Raw genomic sequence first — 23,896 nt, 5'->3', positions numbered from 1 at the left:
CTGGGGGGATGCCTACTTTCCCATGATAGTATTTCATTCTTTAGTATTTTTATGTCACGTAGAGATGCTGGCTGATCAGGTGGATTATCGTACCAGATCAAATGCCCTCTGTAGCCAGGTGGGACACATAACTCTGTATGGAGCCCACTCAATGATTCATGCTGACCAGCAGGGTGAATCCATGCCATGGATAGGCAGATGCAGCTCTCAGTTTGTTCATCTGATTCCTATGTGACTTGAAGCCACCCACAGATGTACCCAGCAGCTCCAGCAAGTCAAAACCCACAGAACGGTGGGACAAAATATGGAATGCAACAGGCTGCCATTTCCCATTGGCTTTCCCAGCAGGCTCAGAGCCAGTTGGAGCTACTTTAGCAGATGTACCATTGTTTTCACCTTTAAACATCCCATTTTACTCATCCCGCCTGAGCATGGCTGCTGAGGCAAAATAAATGCCCATATCTGCTCCCTGGGAGTGCCTGCCCCCAGGGGAGGGAGGAACAAACAGGAGTCAGGGGCTGGGCCTAAAAAGCTGCATATGGTCCATTAAGTCATTTTAATGTCTGCGGTGACCACCTGAAAGACTGGGCTAGAAGTCGAGGTCAGCACCTTGAAAGGGGAAGACTAGAGTAATGATGGAGATAGGTTGACAGCATCAATGATGTCATTTTGGCATTCCAGGGGCAATTTGTCCTCCCAACAACCCCTACTGTTGTCCAGGCGTCATTTGAATTGTCCCCTTACCCAGTACAGGCCCAAAGATATAGTCCTACAACCAATGTGAGGGGGAATCTAAATAAAATCAATGGTATTTATTGAGAGCTTACTATTTGCAGACTACTTTACTAAACACTTGGGAGATATAACAAAATTTGCAGACTCCCTCCCTGCCCACATTGAGCTTATTGTCTAGAGGAGGAGAATGACACCAAAACAAAATTTCTCAATCAAAATTTTAATGTAGGAGTTCTAGTTCAACTTGGGATTTGCATATTTTCACCCCTCTTAGTTTTTCGCATCACCTGTCAGTAAGTTGTCACTATACAGGCAACTGGATGAGTAAAGGTAAGATTAAGATAGCTACACTGAGGCTTTTATGCTAAATATATTCTGGGGGAACTACTCAGGTTTGATTGGGATGATAGTAAAGGTTAAATCTTCATGTCCCCTTGCCAGCCTAGTGCAGCTCTTGAAACTCATCCTCTTATCTCTTGGTTTCTTTGTTTGGGACCTACTCCAAAAGACAGGGGATTATAGGAAGAATGTGTTTTGTATTAAAAGAGTCCTTGCAACATATATGTTCCCAATTTTTTTTAGAAAAGCCAGTTCTAAAAGGTAAATTATTTTTCACACTGCCAGAGTCCCATTAGCCAGATGGAACATTAGAAGGCCCACGTTGAAAGGCAGGAGGATGCTGTCAGCCCAAGCAATAATTTCCAGAGGATCCACCAGTGGATCTGAAGAGAGAAAAAGGCTCTCAGTAGGCTAGAGACCAGTAAGGGATGAGAGGACTGTGGATGCCAACTTTAAATTTCTCTGCTCCCTGACCCCCCTTAACTGGCCCACCCTACTCCAGCTCTTAATAGTTTGTATCTGCTCTCTGTGGCATCATTATCTGCCAATTCTATTATTGCCATAGCATATTGATTGCTTAACTACACCCTGTGATTCCATCACCTACTTTTATCATTGCTACTGTTTTATTGCTTCTGCATCTCAATTGTTAACCCCCCGCTGTACTGTCACTCGCCCTGCTGACCTCACCATGAACTTTCAGTTCCCTTGCTCCCAACTGCCATTCCCATTCCTCACCTTCCCCTTCCCCTCTCCCACCCAGCTGTTTCCCTCCCTCTCACCCACCAAGACCACTCCCCCTCACCCCCCTACCAAGGATTCCTCTGTACCACCACAGGTCCTCCGCTTCTCCCTCCCGGCCCCCTCCCTCCCCTTCTCCCCGCCCCCGCCCCCACCCCATCCCAGTTCTCCTTTCCCATCGCCACCCCCCTTCCCACTCTCCCCGCCCAGGCCCCCACCAACTCATCCCAATCCAAACCCTCCCCACCCCTCACACCCTTCCCCCTCCCTCCCCACCCTCGACAGCTGCTGCCAAGTGTTGCCTCTGGAACCCCCCCTCCGTTTTAAGTAAGACCCCTTTCATCCTGAACCTTTTCCTTTCCAGTTCTCTACTCCTCCTCGCCCTAACTGAAACATGGCTATCGCCGGACAACACAGTCTCTTCTGCTGCTCTCTGCAGTGCAGGCCTCTTCTTCTCCCACTCCCCCAGACTCACCAGAAAAGGAGGAGGTGTCGGTTTCCTTCTCGCCCCCCAATGTTGCTTTCGCACTATCCCTCCTCCCCCTTCCCTTTCCTTCCCTTCCTTTGAAGCCCACATTATTCGCCTCTACCACCCCCTCCAGATTCTTGTAGCCGTCATCTACCGCCCTCCCGGCCCCACTTCCAACTTCTTTAACGACTTTGACCCCTTCCTCACCTTCCTTCTCTCCTTCTCCATGCCCACTCTGATCCTCGGAGACTTCAATATCCACATGGATATCCCTAACGACTCCTCTGCCGCCCACCTTCTATCTCTCCTTGACGCTGCCAACCTCTTCCTCCACCCCACCTCACCCACTCACCAACTTGGTCATACCCTCGACCTCATCATCTCCTACCGCTGCACTGTGTCCACCCTCACCAACTCTGTAATCCCTCTCTCTGATCATAATCTTTTCACCTGCCTCCTCACTCACACTCCTTTCCCCTGTAAATCCGGATTACTCCCTCACAGAGATCTCCGCTCTCTGGACCCCACCCATCTTTCGGAGCGCCTCACACCCCACCTCGCCGCCCTCTCCTCTCTACCCAGTCTTGATGATGAGATTACTGCTCTCAACTCTACCCTTTCTACTCAGCTAGACTCGCTCACTCCCCTTTCCCTTCACCGCTCTCGCACCACTAACCCACAGCCCTGGATCACTGCCACTGTCCGCCTCCTTCGCTCTTATGCTCGAGCTGCCGAACGCTGCTGGCGAAAGTCTAAACACCATGCCAACCTCGTTCACTTCAAGTTTATCCTTTCCTGCCTTAACTCAGCCCTCTCTTCTGCCAGACAAAACTATTTCTCCTCCCTTATTGACCCCCATGCCCATCACCCCCCGCCAGCTCTTCCATACATTCAACTCCCTTCTCAGGCCCCCGGTTCCTCCCCCTCCTCCTTCCCTCACCCCCAACGATCTGGCCTCCTACTTCATTAACAAAATTAAATCCATCAGGTCCAACCTCCCCAAAGTCTCTTCCCCCCTTTCTCCATCCCCCCGGCTCTCAACACTCTCTGCTACTCTCCCATCCTTCCCAGCGGTATCCTCAGAGGAACTCTCCTCCCTCCTCTCAAGTGCTACTCCGGCCACCTGTGCTTCTGACCCCATTCCCTCTCATCTTATGAAATCTCTCGCTCCATCCCTTCTCCCCTCCTTAACTTCCATCTTCAACCGCTCACTCTCCACTGGTTCCTTCCCCTCTGCCTTCAAACATGCCCATGTCTCTCCCATCCTAAAAAACCCTCTCTTGACCCCACCTCACCTTCTAGTTATCGTCCCATATCCCTCCTACCATTCCTTTCCAAACTCCTTGAACGAGTTGTCTACACGCGCTGCCTAGAATTCCTCAACAACAACTCTCTCCTCGACCCCCTCCAGTCTGGCTTCCGTCCCCTTCATTCCACGGAAACTGCCCTCTCAAAGGTCACCAATGACCTCCTGCTTGCCAAATCCAACGGCTCATATTCTGTCCTAATCCTCCTCGACCTCTCAGCTGCCTTTGACACTGTGGACCACCCCCTTCTCCTCAACACGCTATCTGACCTTGGCTTCACAGACTCCGTCCTCTCCTGGTTCTCCTCTTATCTCTCCGGTCATTCTTTCTCAGTCTCTTTTGCAGGCTCCTCCTCCCCCTCCCATCCTCTTACTGTGGGGGTTCCCCAAGGTTCAGTGCTTGGTCCCCTTCTGTTCTCAATCTACACTCACTCCCTTGGTGACCTCATTCGCTCCCACAGCTTCAACTATCATCTCTATGCTGATGACACCCAGATCTACATCTCGCCCCTGCTCTCTCCCCCTCCCTCCAGGCTGGCATCTCTTCCTGCCTTCAGGACATCTCCATCTGGATGTCTGCCCGCCACCTAAAGCTCAACATGTCGAAGACTGAGCTCCTTGTCTTCCCTCCCAAACCTTGTCCTCTCCCTGACTTTCCCATCTCTGTTGACGGCACTACCATCCTTCCCATCTCACAAGCCCGCAACCTTGGTGTCATCCTTGACTCCGCTCTCTCATTCACCCCTCACATCCAAGCCGTCACCAAAACCTGCCGGTTTCAGCTCCGCAACATTGCCAAGATCCGCCCTTTCCTCTCCATCCAAACTGCTACCCTGCTCATTCAAGCTCTCATCCTATCCCGTCTGGACTACTGCACCAGCCTTCTCTCTGATCTCCCATTCTCGTGTCTCTCTCCACTTCAATCCATACTTCATGCTGCTGCCCGGATTATCTTTGTCCAGAAACGCTCTGAGCATATTACTCCCCTCCTCAAAAATCTCCAGTGGCTACCAATCAATCTGCGCATCAGGCAGAAACTCTTCACCCTGGGCTTCAAGGCTGTCCATCACCTCGCCCCCTCCTACCTCACCTCCCTTCTCTCCTTCTACTGCCCAGCCCGCACCCTCCGCTCCTCTGCCGCTAATCTCCTCACTGTACCTCGTTCTCGCCTGTCCCGCCATCGACCCCCGGCCCACGTCATCCCCCGGGCCTAGAATGCCCTCCCTCTGCCCCTCCGCCAAGCTAGCTCTCCTCCTCCCTTCAAGGCCCTGCTGAGAGCTCACCTCCTCCAGGAGGCCTTCCCAGACTGAGCCCCTTCCTTCCTCTCCCCCTCGCCCCCCTCTCCATCCCCCCATCTTACCTCCTTCCCTTCCCCACAGCACCTGTATATATGTATATATGGTTGTACATATTTATTACTCTATTTATTTATTTATTTAACATGTACGTTTCTATCCTATTTATTTTATTTTGTTGGTATGTTTGGTTCTGTTCTCTGTCTCCCCCTTTTAGACTGTGAGCCCTCTGTTGGGTAGGGACTGTCTCTATGTGTTGCCAATTTGTACTTCCCAAGCGCTTAGTACAGTGCTCTGCACATAGTAAGCGCTCAATAAATACGATTGATTGATTGATTAAATTGTGACAGTGGTTGGTGGGGAGAGGGAAGGCTGGTTACACAAGAGAAAGAGAGGGTAGAGATAGGCATAACTGTCTAAAGAAGGGCACTGTGCATTTACACTACCCCATCTGCTTCCTAAGGAAACATTTTACCCCTCCACCTCCTACCTACTCCCCCAATGCCCAGGCCATCTTAAAGCTTAATTTTCCCTGAACAGAGAAGGGCTGAGAATGGAAAACACACAGCTGAGAACTGCTAAGCATAATCATGGAGCAGCATTCAAAAGGCAGCAGGAAAGTGAGGGTCTTATTCTCCTCAACCAGGTGGTTGGGTAGTTGAAGCCAGCTGGCTATGGAAATTTACTTTAAAATCTAGAAAAGGAAATATTGCTGTACTTAAGACTTTATTTAAAGCCTCCAGAGTGGGAAATTACTACAATAAGTCTCCATCAACTCTCAGACCCCATTAAGGTTTGGGGGCTCCACAACCTATCATTTCTCTCTTACAGAACTAGGCAAAGACCAAATGCATCAGCATTCAAGAGCTCTTGGGCAACACTCCAATAAACAAATCAGCATGAACAAATAATGTTGTAAAAAATGGGGGGATGAGACCAGATTTCAGTTTCAAGTTTTCCAGAGTACAGATAAAAACCTATTAAGAAATACTTATCTAAACTATTCCAATGTTGCCTTTAACTCTTAACATCCCAGCAGTCACCATACCAAATACAGGAAGGTAGCCTGGTTAGTGGAAAGGATGTACCCCTTTGAGGCAGGGAGGCCTGAGTTCTAGTCCTAATTCTGCTATAAGCCTACTGTGTGATGGTAGGCAAATCACTAAACCCTTCTCTACATCAGTTTCACCTGGAGTAATGATGCCTTTCCCTTTCTTACTTTACAGGGTTATTATGAGAATAAAATGGATTTTGTTGAAAATGCTCTGTAAAGGCAGTGTTCTAGGTATGCAGAAAAACATCACTGCAGTAATCTATAAACACATTTATTTAAAAATCCGCCTCATCACTGGATAGCCCAGACACCCATCCAAGTGCTCCACTTTTCTTTGCCCAGCTGGTTCTTCTCTCTCAATTCCCAATCCCCAATCCCATCCCAGCTTCACTTCCCTTTGTCTCAACCATCTGGCAGAGGTCCCGATGTTAGCTTCAAAATTGCGCTCAACACAATTCCCTTTCTGAAGTGGGGGGAGGGAAGGAGTTGATGCCTGCTTATAAAAATTGTTACATGTACTTAAAGCAGGGAATGTTTCCCTGTCAATGCCTTTGGTGTTCTCTATGGGACAAATGGTATGCAAACAAGGCCCAGAATAAAAATAAGAGTTGGTGATTCCTACAAGATTTTGCTTATTTTGTATTAACTCCAGTGCTTAATACAGTGCACAGCGCAAAGCACACTCAATACCATTATGACTACTACTGAGATAGGATCGAATTGCTACTCAAAAGTACTATGACAATCTGGGTCCTGTGATACAAAGTTTTCCAGAAAAATGCCAGTTAATTTGTACCAGAATGAGAGAGTAGCAAAAAAAAGGGTAAATGGGTTTTTATGCCATTGTAACTGTTTCCGGAGGCTGTCCAGTTCTTTCCCTCACTAGTGAAAAGTGTGTTCAGTGGAATTATAAAACATTTGCCCAGGAAATCAATCAATGATTTTTACTGAGTGTTTACTGTGTGTAGAGCACCGTGCTAAGTTCCCGAGAGAGTACAATGCAATAATGTTAAAAGGCATGATCCCTGCCCACAAGGATATGTACAAATACCTTCTAAATCAAGAGCCAGTGATACTTTCTTCACCAGTAAAAATTTGGGTGTCCCTACGCAAATCCAAAATGGGAGTCCTTGCCAGTTGTGGAGGTTAGGAGGTGGGGGTGGGATGATGGGCCAGCTCTTCCCTGGCTGACTACACCAGGATCAGGAAGAGCACTGTAAAAAGAAGCCCCAGAAACACTGGGTGAGGAAGGGATTCAACAGTCAGAGCTTAAGTATATGTGTTTGTGCAAGGTCCCCCCACGTCTATTTCAGGGTTCTTTCTTCCCACACTGCTGGAGGGATCTGGGGGGAATTCACATTCCTGCTCTAGAATTGGGAGCTCATGGTTCCTTATTCAGGTTAACGATGAGCTTGTCCCAGAGGCTCCCACTCCTCAGCCTGTGCTGGAGACACTCAAAACCCTGATGCAGCCCAGACCCCTTGGGATCACCGGCTCCACGGCTAGTTGGATTTCTGAATCTGTAATGTGGCCTTTAGGAATCCTTATTCCCAAATGTCATTTGAGCCATACAACACTTGATGAATAGTTGATGTCTCCCTTATCTACATATTTAAAACTTTTCTTTTGGTAACACCCCTTCATAGGCTCTTGAATAGGAAATGTTTTTGTGAGAATATTTTCAGCTGTGGGAAAGTTGAACCAGCACAATTTTCTGTTCAATTCTGGGTCAGATTCAGCTGTGCCTGAAGTTGTTCTCATCTGAGTTCACTTCAGGCCAACAAAAGGTCCAAACCAATTCACTTGGGGAAAATACAACAATGAAAATGTATTAAAAAAATCTTCTTGCATTTAGTTTGCAAAGGGGGAAGGGATTAATCTGCCCACGAGCTCTGCATGTGTAAATGTACTTAAAGGAGCAACAGTTTTCAGCTGTGGGCTCAGCTGTACAGAGCTCTCTGGGGACCAGTGTTTGCATGCTGTTCACATGGCAAACATTTTTGGGGAAGTTGATGTTCATAATAGCCTTGCAGATAATTACAAACGCGTTACCCTCCCTACTATTTTTTTTAATCTGGCAGTCTTGCTGAAGGTTAGTCTGCACAGTAAATAGAAATAATACTGTTCAGTGGCTCGGCCATCATGCATGTGAGGTGAGCTCATTAGGGGAAGGGATTATCACTCTTTACTGTTGTATTGTACTTTCCCAAATGCTTAGTACAGTGCTCTGCACACAATAAGCACTTAATAAATATGACTGAATGAATTAATTAATGACCAGGTGTGTAGATGTCCACTTTCTGTAATGTTAGTTTTAAGATGCCAATAAGAATGTAAAGCTAAACAGCTTAGGTTATTTATCAATGGACCTAATCAGTTTTATTCAAATTACTTTTGTGAATTGATCATTATAAATTGTAATTTTTTGTTTCAGTTTAGGTTTGGGTTTAGGCTCAGTTCCAATTTGAGAAGAAATAGTAGTAGGCCAACCTGATCTTTGGTTCAAAATTGGTTTGATCTCCCACTTTGATAGCACTATCATAATAATTATTATTATAATGGTTCTTGTTAAGCACCATATGCAAGTAGGGTAGACCCAAGTTAATCATGTTGGATGTAGTCCATATCCCATATGGGGCTCACACTCAATCCCCATTCTACAGATGAAGTAATTGAGGCCCAGAGAAGTTAAGGGACTTGCCCAACTTCACACAGCAGACACGTGGTGGAGTCAAGATTAGAACCAAGGTCTTCTGACTCCCGTGCCTGTGACCTATCCATTAAGCCATGCTGCTTCTATGGCCTTACATCAAAAGCTCCTAATTTTTCTAAAATGACAACCAAGACATGCATTCATTCATTCATTCAATCGTATTTATTGAGTGCTTACTGTTTGCAGAGCACTGTACTAAGCACTTGGGAAGTACAAGTCGGCAACATATAGAGACGGTCCCTACCCAACATGCATATAGTAAGTATTTAGCTTATAGAAAAGTATTCAAATCATGCTTCCTTTCTTTTTTTGGTATGTCTTTCTTCTCTCATACTCTCCTCGAACTATGAGGGAATGAATTGGAGCAGGTAAATACAGGTCTCATTTGCCCTTAAACAGAAAACACATCACATAAGGATTCATTCAGAGAGGAGGTTAGCAGGGTTGCCAGGAAAATAAAGGTGAAGGGAAGCAACTCACAGGTTTAGGGTAGGGGACAGTGAGGTAAAAAGACCTACCTGGGCAGGGAGAGAGGGGAGTAATAAGAAATATTAAATAGTCAAAATGGCTACTAAAGGGCCTTGAAGCCATGGATGAGGAGTTTAACCTTGTTGGAGAAGTCTTTAGGGAGCCATTCAAGGAGGGGAAGGTTGGGGGGAGTGGAAACGAGAGAGAGGAAACAGGTAATGGGAAGTTATAAGGCCAAAATAGCTGAGACAGAAGATTGTAGCGGCAATATGGCTCCCTCCATCTATACTATTCACGTGTATCTTTCCTTCTTTAACCCATTCTGGATTTGCCACTTCTTGTTCCCTGCCCCCCACCCTCAGCTTGGTTTGTGGCTCCCAGGACTGGCAGCATTAAAGAAGCTGTTTTATAACAGGCTGTAGAGGTTCCTGCTGGGTAGGAAGTTAGTCAGTGCCGCGTTGGTGCTGTTCCATGTGTAACTGGCCCTGTGCTTGATTCTGGTGCAGTCAGACATATCTTTGCAAGTATTAGGCAGTTCCTTTTTGCATCAAGAATTCAGCATGTGGAGTGAGTGCTGAAAACCCATTGCTTGCATTGCATCACTTGATAAAATGTTTTGTAACCCAGTTATCAGTAAAATTGGCCCTTCCCTTCCCCAGCAGGGAGACAAACTCTTAACTCATAAGAGCTGGGCTCTTATGACTGGATAATTTGGTGTTCAAGAATAGCACAGACATGGCTTAAATAAACAATAATAATAAAAAGTTATCTGGCCACTTGTGAGGGCCCGCCAATCTCACAGGACTTTAGTCTCTATGGCTAGTACAGAGGCCATAACAGGCTACCAGGATTGTACAGGACAGCTTTCAGTAAACTACTGCACAAAGATGTTTTGGCATGATAGGGTACCATAAAAGATAAAGCCCTTAAAGATTAGCCACACACTTTTCAGCTACATTCACTACAAAGGGGCAAAGTCAGTGTTTGCTGACTGGAAAGGACAAAAGGAAACATTTTGTTTTAAAGCTTCCCTATAAGAACTAAGAAAAGCAGCAAGAATTCCCAGATTACCTTTGGCTTACATTGCTCTACAGTATCCTCCAGGAAGAACCACAGCCTAATCCCCTCTGGCCTCCGTGTGCATCAAATCCCTGAATCCCTGCTTAGGCAGTGATAGGAGAGAGTCAAGGACCTTTTGTTAAAAAGAAACAAAACAAAACAAACATTTAAAATTATTTGCATGAGCCACCAAGGTCAGCCCGTCACTTTTATCAGACCATAATTCTGGTCTCGTTAAAGCTTAGGAAATCTTAGCTAGTAGGAGAATAAAATGGAAGGCTGAACTGCTTTGGCAGGAGGGAAAGGAAGCAGCCAGCTTGAATCAGTATTATATCTTAAACTCAATTTGACACCTTTAATTGTCCAATCTTCCCAGATGACTTTCTATTTATTAATGATTTCATACTATGATAATAATACTTATGGCACTTATTAAGTGCTTACTATGTGTTAAGGGCTGCAGCAGACAGAAGGGGTACTGTCACCAGGAATTTCTCACTGGCAGGGACATTTGTTTCCATTTCATACATTTGATGCAGCTGAGAATCTCTTCCCTGGTGGTGGAAACCACCACTGCTTCCTGGTGTCAGGGTATCTTGGGTGCCTCAAGTTCTCAAAAAGGAGGGTAAAGTGGTGGGGAGGGGCCCACGGCAACAGAGGAGATTTGCTTATGGCTTCTGGGAATGGGCAAAACAAAAGGTAAGCCTCACCCCGGATGATCAACTGAGCTCTGTTTCACCCAACAAAGCCACTGATTTGGGGAAGGAGAGGGCGAGAGATAAGAGGCATGCATATTTCTTCTCTATAATTGCAGTCCTGTCTTTGGGTCTCTTCAGAGAGCTGTGTCAGAGGCACTGAAGGAAGAAGGCTGGCTGATTTGGTAACAGAAGATATTACCAATTCTCACTGTTTTACTGCCTATCAATCTGAGAAGGCAGACTATTTCATTTAAGAATGAAGAATGTGATGTTTTGATGCTACAAAACCATTCTTAAGACTATAACTCTTTCCACCCTCCCCACACCTTGTTCCCAAGAGCTAATTAGACTTAGAAACTGGTCCCTTCTTGGTTGTTACAAAATCTAGAAACCTTTGTTAATAACATCAATCCCCTAATTGGCTTTACTCCAGGGGTACTTAAAGATATGCATTTTCATTACTAGTACATTAGGGCCCTAAAAACAACCAAGAAGAATTTGGGATGAATGAGTGAATGACACATCCAAACACACTGACATCTGGCTTAAACTGTCAGGAAGTATAAATGAAGAGAAGGACTAGGTAGGTAAACCCTGCATAGAAACACTACGATATCACAATGCCATGCCAAATTCCTATTGGAACTCATAAGGATACCTGTAAGTACATTGGTTTCACACATCACTCAATCAATCCATGATTTTTATTGCGTACTGGATGGAGAGAACTGTAGTAAGTCTTTGGGAGAGTGCAATATAACAGAGCTGTGAAACACATTCCCTGCCCACAACAAGCTTACAGGAAACAATTCACTTTTTCTTGCTCAGAAAACCAAACTGCTCTCCTTCCAAAAAATCACCTCCTTCCAATTTCACCTTAGGCCGAGAAGGCAGATACATTCTAGTTACGCCTTCTCTGTACATTTTTTAAAGATCATTGGCTGTGTAGAACAGTGTTGCTCTTTCAGAATAATATTCTTAAAAGGTCACAACCAAATACTAGACATCTCCATTAAGATAGGTGGAGTAGATAAATGTCTTATTTTTATCTAGCAAAATGATCCTTAACTTCCCACAGGTGTGAAAGACATGTAAGGAAGATAGGCAGGGACACTGCAGAAAGAGAAACTCAGAAACAGAATGGGAAGAGAGACACGGTGAGATGACAACTTACTATCAATCAATCAATCGTATTTATTGAGCGCTTACTATGTGCAGAGTACTGTACTAAGCACTTGGGAAGTACAAATTGGCAACACATAGAGACAGTCACTACTACTTCTTCCTACTCACCTCCCTGGTACCAGTGTTATTTCCAACACGACTGCTATCAGCTATGCAGGGCCTCATTTGGAGGGCAGAGGTGAGTGGTGGTAAACACCCCTTTGTGCACCCCAATCCAGGTACATTTGTGTTATGGGTCTGCTCCTTGATGTGACACAGCTGTTACAAAGAACTATGGGAGGCATCTGCCCCCACTGACCAACTCCCCTGGCAAATGGGCACATGGGTCCTATCTCTGAGCCAATCAAAATACTCAGAGCCAATGCCAACTTTGATTTTACAGAGAGAGATGTGATTTAGATGCTTAATCAGTGTGGTTAACCAGAATTGACAGGAATCTCTCTCTATTAAGGGCACTTTCAAAAAATATTTAAAAAGCACTGAACACTTGGTTTCTCTGTGTTTAATGAATGTCAATGATATGCAAACATCACACACACTCAGCTTTGAAGTATTTTTTCATGTCAAAATAAATGGATGTACCAAGATAAAAAGTGAGGTTTTTCTACCTATAGCATTCACTGGAACCTCCAATCTCTTACTAACCAATGAGAGATGAGGGGAAACCTGCCCAGTCATTCCTCTTTGTCTGCATCTAAATAAAAAAACTGGCAGGTTACAGTATAGAATTTGCTCAAAACTCTTTTTCTGGCTCCATTACCCAGGGTTGGCAGAGCCCAAAGAAGCACGGGAAAAGTTATTCAGGCAGAGGTGGATATCTGGGTTGGGGCTAGCCTCTCAGCATAGTTCAGGTTTGCAGCTCTCTAATCCTCAATTATAATAATAATGATGGCATTTATTAAGCGCTTACTATGTGCAAAGCACTGTTCTAAGTGCTAGGGAGGTTACAAGGTGATCAGGTTGTCCCTCGGGGGGCTCACAGTCTTAATCCCCATTTTACAGATGAGGTAACTGAGGCACAGAGAAGTTAAGTGACTTGTCCAAAGTCACACAGCTGACAATTGGCGGAGCCAGGAATTGAACCCATGACCTCTGACTCCAAAGCCCAGGCTCTTTCCACTGAGCCATGCTGCTTCTCAATTGTCACCAAACCAGAAGCACTGTACTAAGCACTGGGGTAGATTCAAGCTAGTTAGGTTGGATACAGTCTATGTCCCATTCAGGACTCAGTCTTAATTCCCGTTTTACAGATGAGGGAATTGAGGCACAGAGAAGTTAAGTGACTTGCCCAAGGTCCCACAGCCGACATGTCACGGAATTGGGATTAGAATCCATGTCTTTCTGACTTCCAGGCCTGGGCTCTATTCACTAGGCTATGCTGCTTCTCTATAATTACTCCATGAAGATCAATTAGGGAGGCAGGTTAGCCCAGTGGAAAGTGCCTGAGAATCAGGAAGCCCCAGTTTGAATCCTAGCTCTGCCACTGGCCTTCTGTATAACTTCAAGCAAGTCACTTACCCTCTCTGAGCCTTGGTGTGCTTATGTCCGTATCTTATTTATTTATTTCTATTGATGTCTGTCACCCCCTCTAAGCTGTAATCTCATTGTGGGCAGAGAATATGTCTGTTTATTGTTATAGTGTACTCTCCCAAGCACTTAGTACAGTGCTCTGCATACAGAAAGTACTCAGTCAACACTATTGAATTAATGAATGAATGGATGATGAATAAAAGAAGAGGCGGCAAAACTGGTAGAGTATTTGGCTCACCAACACTGAACCTCTTAACAAGGGCCAGTTACTCAAGTGATGTCTAGTTCAGTCAGTCAGTCATATTTATTGAGCACTTACTTTCATTCATTCATTCAATCATATTTATTGAGCGCTTACTGTATGCAGAGCACTGTACTAAGCACTTGGGAAGTACAAGTTGGCAACATATAGAGACGGTCCCTACCCAACAGTGGGCTCACAGTCTAGAAGGGGAGAGTACTTACTGGGTACTAAGCACTTGAGAAAGTACAATACAACAATAAACAGACATATTCCCTGCTCACATTGGCTTTACTTTTCCTCCTTGTTCCTTCCCCAGCCCTGGACCCCTATAGATTCAATCCCTAAGCTGAACTTCTTCTCTGTCCCTCTGGATTGGCTCTTTATCCCTGAAGGGGACCAAAACACTCATTTGGGACAGATGTAAGAGCCAAGTCTAATTTGGTCTGTGAGGCAACTGCTGTGGCAATTACCCTGCGCCAGCAATGCCACTGGCTGAGACCTCCTTGCCCCAACTGGTCCCAAAAAGCCCATCACTCTCAGTATGCTCAACCAAAGCATCTTTGTAAGCAGTCACTTGCAGTAACATTTACTTGGTGCTTAAAATGAATGAAGCATAAGCCAAGAACTGAGAAGAATTCAGGGATAGTTTCAAAACATCCCTGGCTTAGTGGACAGAGCACGGACCTAGGACTCAGAAGGACCTGTGTTCTAACCCAACTCCACCACTTGTCTGCTGTGTGACCTTGGGTAAGCCTCTTAGATTCTCTGTGCCTCAGTTGCCTCCTCTCAAAAATAATAACAATAATTGCAGTATTTGTTAAGCACTTACTAGGTGCCAGGCACTGTACTAAGCACTGGTGGGGAATATAAACAAATCAGGTTGAACATAATCCCTCTCCTACACTGGGCTCAGAGCCTCAATCCCCATTTTACAGATGAGGTAACAGAGGCCCAGAGAAGTGAAGTGACTTGTCCAAGATCACACAGCAGACATGTGGTGGAGCCGGGATTAAAACCATTGACCTCCAGACTCCCAAGCCAGTGATCTATTCACTATGCCATGCTGCTTCCCACAGGGATTAAGACTGTGAGACCCATATGGGACAGGGACTGTGTCCAACCTGTTTAGCTTGTATCTAACCGAGCACTTAGTTCAGTGCCTGGTACACAAATAAGCACTTAAAAAACATTTTAAAAAAGAAAAAAAAAATCACCCCGACCCACAGGGAGTTCACAATCGAAAGAGGGGTGGGCCAGAAGAGGGACCATACATACATGGGGTAAAAACAGAAAATTAAATATTAAACAAAAATGGGAAACAACAAGAGTAAAAAATAATAGGGTAGGGGACATATCTACCAACTCTGATATATTGAACTCTCCCAGTGTTCTTCACACAGTAAGTGCTCAATAAATATTGATTGATAATAGCTCATCCCTAGCCTCTTAACACCTTCTGTCTAAGTCAACCAGGTCTAAATTACCACCATCACCTTTCTAACCTTATAGTTGATGGAAGACGAGCTTCTCTGACTGCCCTCTGCTCTGTGTGTACAGAGAGGACAGAGATGTGGAAGGGGCAGAATGTTGTCTTGCTGTCAGGATGCCTCAGTCCACAGACCCTATGCACTGTTCCACTGTGATCCGACATAGAGATCTTGGCAAATCATACCATTTTTTCATAAATATACACCGTACCAGTGTTCTTTCTAATCTCGTGCTGCGAGAGCACATTTTCCATGCCCTTTGTTGACAGGCATAAATGCAAGAAGACATTTATTACCAAAGATTTACATTTATGCCAAAGACTCATTCCTACTTGGCCTCTCCAGAGTTGCTAGTATTAGAATGCCTATTAGAAAACCCTTTACCTAAACAAGAACAAAAGGAGCAATTCTAACCACACCAGTTCTTACACTTTGCAAAACTGGGTAAACGATTTTCCCAGGCTTTAATTTTCACCTGAAATTAAACAAAATTTCAAAAGTGTGTTTCAGTTAATGAGAGCATTTTACATTCAACCCAGGGGGATTTGGCATTTGGAATGTATCTGCTTGTTTTTGTATTGTACTCTCCCCAGCACTTAGTACAGTGCTCCACACACAGTAAGCACTCAATGAATATGACAATGAATGACCTTAAACTAAATTTTGGATTTTTGATTCAAATCTCTACTTTAGTGCGCTACAAATGTTTATTTTTTAGGACATTGTTCTAGCTTTCAGTTTAAAATTAATTTTCAATGTGTATTACAATTTTCTATCTTATATGATCTGCATTCTGCCTGCAGAGGGATTATTCACTGAAATGTTTGCGCCTCCCGGTTCTCCTTCTCATTTCATTTATTTACATTTATAAATTATGCACCAAACATGAAAGCCTCAGCATGCATTCACCCAGATGAATCACAATAAAAACACATTCTGAGCAAATGGTCAATGAGCAAGAATCAATCAATCAATCAATCGTATTTATTGAGCGCTTACTATGTGCAGAGCACTGTACTAAGCGCTTGGGAAGTACAAATTGGCATCACATAGAGACAGTCCCTACCCAACAGTGGGCTCACAGTCTAAAAGGGGGAGACAGAGAACAGAACCAAACATACCAACAAAATAAAATAAGTAGGATAGAAATGTACAAGTAAAATAAATAAATAAATAGATAAATAGAGTAATAAATATGTACAACCATATATACATATATACAGGTGCTGTGGGGAAGGGAAGGAGGTAAGACGGGAGGATGGAGAGGGGGACGAGGGGGAGAGGAAAGAAGGGGCTCAGTCTGGGAAGGCCTCCTGGAGGAGGTGAGCTCTCAGCAGGGCCTTGAAGGGAGGAAGAGAGCTAGCTTGGCGGATGGGCAGAGGGAGGGCATTCCAGGCCCGGGGGATGACGTGGGCCGGGGGTCGATGGCGGGACAGGCGAGAGCGAGGTACAGTGAGGAGATTAGTGGTGGAGGAGCGGAGGGTGCGGGCTGGGCAGTAGAAGGAGAGAAGGGAGGTGAGGTAGGAGGGGGCGAGGTGATGGACAGCCTTGAAGCCCAGGGTGAGGAGTTTCTGCTTGATGCGCAGATTGATCGGTAGCCATTGGAGGTTTTTGAGGAGGGGAGTAATATGTCCAGAGCGTTTCTGGACAAAGATAATCCGGGCAGCAGCATGAAGTATGGATTGAAGTGGAGAGAGACACGAGGATGGGACATCAGAGAGAAGGCTAGTGCAGTAGTCCAGACGGGATAGGATGAGAGCTTGAATTAGCAGGGTAGCGGTTTGGATGGAGAGGAAAGGGCGGATCTTGGCAATGTTGCGGAGCTGAGACCGGCAGGTTTTGGTGACGGCTTGGATGTGAGGGGTGAATGAGAGAGCGGAGTCGAGGATGACACCAAGGTTGCGGGCTTGTGAGACGGGAAGGATGGTAGTGCCGTCAACAGAGATGGGAAAGTCAGGGAGAGGACAAGGTTTGGGAGGGAAGACAAGGAGCTCAGTCTTCGACATGTTGAGCTTTAGGTGGTGGGCGGACATCCAGATGGAGATGTCCTGAAGGCAGGAGGAGATGCGAGCCTGGAGGGAGGGGGAGAGAGCAGGGGCAGAGATGTAGATCTGGGTGTCATCAGCGTAGAGATGATAGTTGAAGCCGTGGGAGCGAATGAGGTCACCAAGGGAGTGAGTGTAGATTGAGAACAGAAGGGGACCAAGCACAATGGTTGGGTGGGTAGGGCTTGTCTGGTAACCAATAAACATAGTTAACAGGGTAGAAAAAAAAGTCAAATGAAGGCATTGTCCTACCCCTCCTGCAAAAGACCTGGAAGCAGTGTGTCCTACTGAAGATAATACAAGCCTGGGTGTAAGAGGAAATGGGTTCTAATCCAGACTCTGTCACTTGTCTGCCGCGTAACCTTGAGTAAGTCACTTGACTGTTCTGTGCCTCAGTTTCCTCATCTGTAAAATTTGGGTGCTCTCTCTTACCCTTAGACTGTGAGTCTCATGTGGAACCAGAATGGTGTCTGACTTGATCATCTTTTATTTACCCCAATATTCATTCATTCATTCATTCAATCATACTTATTGTGCACTTACTGTGTGCAGAGCACAGTACTAAGCTCTGGGGAAGTACAAGTTTGCAACATATAGAGATGGTCCCTACCCAACAGCGGGCTCACAGTCTAGAAGGGGGAGACAGACAACAAAACAAGACATAGAAACCCAATAAAATAAATGGAATAAATACGTACAAGTAAAATAAATGAATAAATAGAGTAATAAATATGTACAAACATATATACATATATACAGGTGCTGTGGGGAGGGGAAGGAGGTAAGGCGGGGGAATGGGGAGGGGGAGTAGAGGGAAAAGAAGGAAGGGGCTCAGTCTGGGAAGGCCTCCTGGCGGAGGTGAGCTCTCAGTAGGGCTTTGAAGGGAGGAAGAGAGCTAGCTTGGTGGATGTGCGGAGGGAGGGCATTGGCTTTGAAGGGAGGAAGAGAGCTAGCTTGGTGGATGTGCGGAGGGAGGGCATTCCAGGCCAGGGAGAGGATGTGGGCCGGGGGCTGACGGCAGGACAGGCAAGAACGAGGCACAGTGAGGAGATTAGCGGCAGAGGATCAGAGGGTGCGAGCTGGGCTGTAGAAGGAGAGAAGGGAGGTGAGGTAGGAGGGGGCAAGGAGATGGAGAGACTTGAAGCCGAGGGTGAGGAGTTTTTGTCTGATGCGTAGGTTGATTGGTAGCCACTAGAGATTTTTGAGGAGGGGAGTAACATGCCCAGAGTATTTCTGCACAAAGATAATCCGGGCAGCGGCGTGAAGTATGGATTGAAGTGGGGAGAGACACGAGGATGGGAGACCGGAGAGGAGACTGATGAAAGTAATCCAGTCGGGATAGGATGAGAGATTGAACGAGTAGGGTAGCGGTTTGGATGGAGAGGAAAGGGCAGATCTTGGCAATGTTGCGGAGGTGAGACTGGCAGGATTTGGTGACGGATTGGATGTGAGGGGTGAACGAGAGAGCGGAGTCGAGGCTGACACCAAAGTTGCGGGCTTGTGAGACGGGAAGGATGGTAGTGCCGTCAACAGAGATGGGAAAGTCAGGGAGAGGGCAGGGTTTGGGAGGGAAGACAAGGAGTTCAGTATTGGACATGCTGAGTTTTAGGTGGCGGGCAGACATCCAGATGGAGATGTCCTGAATCAATCAATCAATCAATCAATCAATCAATCGTATTTATTGAGTGCTTACTGTGTGCAAAGCACCATACTAAGCGCTTGGAAAGTACAAGTTGGCAACATATAGAGACAGTCCCTACCCAACAGTGGGCTCACAGTCTAAAAGGGGGAGACAGAGAACAAAACCAAACATACTAACAAAATAAAATAAATAGAATAGATATGTACAAGTAAAATAAATAAATAGAGTAATAAATATGTACAAACATATATACATATATACAGGTGCTGTGGGGAAGGGAAAGAGGTAAGATGGGGGGATGAAGCAGGGACAAGGGGGAGAGGAAGGAAGGGGCTCAGTCTGGGAAGGCCTCCTGGAGGAGGTGAGCTCTCAGTAGGGTCTTGAAGGGAGGAAGAGAGCTAGCTTGGCGGATGGGCAGAGGGAAGGCATTCCAGGCCCCGGGGGATGACGTGGGCCGGGGGTCGATGGAGGGACAGGCGAGAACGAGGCACAGTGAGGAGATTAGCAGCAGAGGAGCGGAGGGTGCGGGGTGGGCTGGAGAAGGAGAGAAGGGAGGTGAGGTAGGAGGGGGCAAGGTGATATGGAGCCTTATAGCCGAGGGTGAGGAGTTTCTGACTGATGCGCAGATTGATTGGTAGCCATTGGAGATTTTTGAGGAGGGGAGTAACATGCCCAGAGCGTTTCTGGACAAAGACAATCCGGTCAGCAACATGAAGTATGGATTGAAGTGGGGAGAGACATGAGGATGGGAGATCAGAGAGAAGGCTGATACAGTAGTCCAGACGGGATAGGATGAGAGCTTGAACGAGCAGGGTAGCGGTTTGGATGGAGAGGAAAGGGTGGAGCTTGGCAATGTTGCGGAGCTGAGACCGGCAGGTTTTGGTGACGGCTTGGATGTGAGGGGTGAATGAGAGAGCGGAGTCGAGGATGACACCAAGTTTGCGGGCTTGTGAGACGGGAAGAATGGTAGTGCCGTCAACAGAGATGGGAAAGTCAGGGAGAGGGCAGGGTTTGGGAGGGAAGACAAGGAGAAGAAGAAGGCAGGAGGAAATGCGAGCCTGGAGGGAGGGGGAGAGAGCAGGGGCAGAGATGTAGATTTGGGTTTCATCAGTGTAGAGATGATAGCTGAAGCCATGGGAGCGAATGAGTTCACCAAGGGAGTGAGTGTAGATAGAGAACAGAAGGGGACCGAGAACTGATCCTTGAGGAACCCCTACAGTAAGGGGATGGGAGGTGGGGGAGGAGCCTGCAAAAGAGACTGAGAATGAATGGCTGGAGAGATAAGAGGAGAACCAGGAGAGGACAGAGTCTGTGAAGCCAAGGTTGGATAGCGTGTTGAGGAGAAGGGGGTGGTCCACAGTGTCAAAAGCAGCTGAGAGGTCAAGGAGGATTAGGATAGAGTAGGAGCCGTTGGATTTCGCAAGCAGGAGGTCATTGGTGACCTTTGAGAGGGCAGTTTCTGTGGAATGTTGGGAACGGAAGCCAGATTGGAGGGGGTCGAGGAGAGAGTTGGTGTTGAATTCGAGGCAGCATGTGTAGATGACTCATTCAAGGAGTTTGGAAAGGAATGGTAGGAGGGAGATAGGGTGATAACTAGAAGGGGAGGTGGGGTCAAGAGAGGGTTTTTTTAGGATGGGAGAGACATAGGCATGTTTGAAGGCAGAGGGGAAGGAACCAGTAGAGAGTGAGCAGTTGAAGATGGAAGTTAAGGAGGGGAGAAGGGACAGAGCAAGAGATTTCATAAGATGAGAGGGAATGGGGTCAGAAGCACAGGTGGCCGGAGTAGCACTTGAGAGGAGGGGGGAGATCTCATCTGAGGATACTGCTGGGAAGGATAGGAGAGTAGCGGAGAGGGTTCAGAGCCAGGGGGTTGGAGAAGGGCGGGGGGGGGGGGGGGCGGGGAGTGACTTTGGGAAGCTCAGACCTGATGGATTTAATTTTAGTAGAGTGCTTGGTACATAGTGAGCACTTAAATGATGATGATGACAATGGTATCTGTTAAGCGCTTACTATGAGCTAAGCACTCTTCTATGCTCTGAGGTAGATTCATTCATTCATTCAATCGTATTTATTGAGCACTTACTCTGTGCACAGCACTGTACTAAGTGCTTGGAAAGTACAATTTGGTAATAGTTAGAGACAATCCCTATCCAACAACGGGCTTACAGTCTAGAAGGGGGAGACAGACAAATACTAAGTAGACAGGCATCAAAAGCATCAGAATAGATAAATAGAATTATAGATATATACATATCATTAATACAATAAATAGTATAATCAATATGTACATATATACACAAGTGCTGTGGGATGGGGGTGGTAGAGCAGAGGGAGGGAGTTGGGGTGATGGGGAGGGGAGGAGGAGCTGGCCTGGAGGAGGTGAGCTTTCAGATTGGACACGGTCCCTGTCCCAAATGGAGCTCAGAGTCTTAATCCCCATTTTACAAAGGAGGTAACAAGCACAGAAGTTGTGACTTGCCCAAGGTCACAGAGTAGACACGTGGCAGAACCAGGATTAGACTCCACATTCCCTTGACTCTCAAGGCCATGCTCTTGCCATCCAGCTTCAGCATTAACGTATACACATATTCAATTATTCATTTGGTCACTTCAACCCAATATACTGATGTTATTAACCACGACATCCTTGTTCTTGCTCCTGCTATGCCTACATGATTGACATCTACTGCCCTGCTATGCCCACTGCAGGGATCATGGTTTTGGCACATGGCTGTGCTTACCACAACAGTAAGCATTAAAATGCCATCGACTTATTTGACTAACAATTAAACTCAATACAGACCAGTACAGCCAGAAGGTCCTGCCTGGTTAGAACTTTGGGCATAAACCTAATCTTTAAAAAGTGTGACCTAAATAACACTGTAGCATTCCTTATAGCCACTGCCGATTTTCTCCTGACCAAAGAGGTCTTTTCTTGGCACAGCTTCCCAGTTTTCTCTTCATCTAATAGTGTAGTTCAATAAAAGTTTTGAATGAGCCCAAGTTTGATAGTCCAAGTTTGCCCATGTTTGCCTCCTCCAGGAGGCCTTCCCAGACTGAGCCCCTCCCTCCTCTCCCCCTCCTCTCCTTCCCCATCCCCACTGCGTTACCTCCTTCACCTCCCCACAGCACCTGTATATATGTATATATGTTTGTACATATTTATTACTCTATTTATTTTATTTGTTCATATTTATTCTATTTATTTTATTTTGTTAATATGTTTTGTTTGTTGTCTGTCTCCCCCTTCTAGACTGTGAGCCTGCTGTTGGGTAGGGACCATCTCTATATGTTGCCAACTTGTACTACCCAAGTGCTTAGTACAGTGCTCTGCACGCAGTAAGTGCTCAATAAATATGATTGAATGAATGAATGAATGAATAGTCCTTATATTCAAAATAACATCCAAGTCATGCCCCTAAAGAAAACTGGAATCTCAGGAGAAGACTTAGTCATCCTATCTATGAAGCCCATTCTATTCAGCTCTTGGGTTTTATGCAGGTAGTATTATGGAGCCTCTGACCTGACTTAAACTGCAGGTGTCTGCTGCGATAAGCATCTTCTTGCTTTAAAGGACCAAGACACAGCCTTTGAGGATGGAAGCTTTATTTTATTGACAGAAACAGCCTTCCAAAATGGCTACGCAAATTCCACCACCTTTCAAGTGGGGCATGATGACCTGCTGAAATAGCACACAACTGTTTTGAGGAGACAGATCCCCGTCAAATTAGAGCAAATCAGCCACTGGGCAACCTTTCTACTTATATTGGACACATCTTCCTTCAGTTTGAGGGCACCCCAGGGAGAGCTGAGCTGGCTCCAGAAAACTTCTTCCCAAGTTCCAATGAAATGACGACAACATTGTCTGGAGCTGTTTCTGAGTCACTCATAGAGTGACCCAAGCTGGTGACCTGACACAGCCAATTGATGGCCCTGGGGAGTTGACAAGGTTCTACACCTCTCAGCACGTGGGTTGAAAGGAGTGTAAACATGACCCAAACGATTTCTCACCAAAGTGCAATGTAGTCTGGCAGCTAAAGCGTTATTGATACTGACAAACATCAACAGTCATTATGACTAGTGTACACAACTTTACACCATCCCAAACAAAAACAACAAAATGCAGTATTGATATTGACAAATCTCAGCAGTCATTATGACTAGTGTGCACAACTTTACACCATCCCAAACAAAAACAAATTGCAGTATTGATATTGACAAATCTCAGCAGTCATTATGACTAGTGTACCAACTTTACACTAACCCAAACAAAAAACAAAATGCAGCACTGGTATTGACAAATACCAGCAGTCATTATGACTAGTGTAAACAACTTTACACTAACAACACAAAGACCCACGGATGTTTTCTGTGCCTGAATGGAAGTTCTAGCCTAAAAACTAATGCCCAAAAGTGGTTGGGTCAACTTGAGTTATCTATCACAACACATCAGTGGGCACAATGGAACTTGGGAAGCAAAATGATTTAGCTTAGTAGTAGTAGATAATGGATTTCTTCATATTATATTTTATTGAAACCATAACATTATCCACCGGGCCTCATAATTTGATTCAAGCAGTGCAAGATATGGCCTGCCCCTCAAAAGAAGTACAATTTACTTCAGATGAGGGCATATGTTAGAAAGATCAATTGGTTTCCTAACATCTGGTGTGAAAGCATCCTTGGGTTGCTATTACTACTACTGATAATTATGGTATTTGTTAATAGCTTATTATTTACCAAGCACTCACTGTGTTAAGAGCTGTGGTACATACAAGATAACTCGGTTGGATACATTCCCTTGTCCCACATGGGTGTTCACAGTCTATGAGGAAGAAAAAGAGGGTGGGATTTGAATAATAATAATATCTGCTAAGTGCTTACTA

The 23,896-nt window shown here is 45.7% G+C and overlaps 1 protein-coding gene across 3 annotated transcripts in view; it reads right to left on the bottom strand.

Annotated features, from left to right (window-relative positions):
• Positions 1-23,896, bottom strand: part of FOXN3 (forkhead box N3) — a 383,654-nt gene that overhangs the window by 255,776 nt on the left and 103,982 nt on the right. Inside the window, exon 2 of one of the 3 annotated variants that reach the window (XM_038751969.1) lies at positions 10,192-10,312. The exons of the other annotated variants lie outside the window; for them this stretch is intronic. The gene's annotated coding sequence lies outside the window, so the exon portion shown is untranslated. The remainder of the gene's footprint in view (positions 1-10,191; positions 10,313-23,896) is intronic. 3 annotated transcript variants of the gene reach the window in all.

Source organism: Tachyglossus aculeatus, chromosome 1 (assembly GCF_015852505.1).
Source record: "Tachyglossus aculeatus isolate mTacAcu1 chromosome 1, mTacAcu1.pri, whole genome shotgun sequence".
NCBI lineage: Eukaryota > Metazoa > Chordata > Mammalia > Monotremata > Tachyglossidae > Tachyglossus > Tachyglossus aculeatus.
Note: the sequence above shows the minus strand (reverse complement) of the source record. Positions and strands in the feature narration are given on the sequence as shown.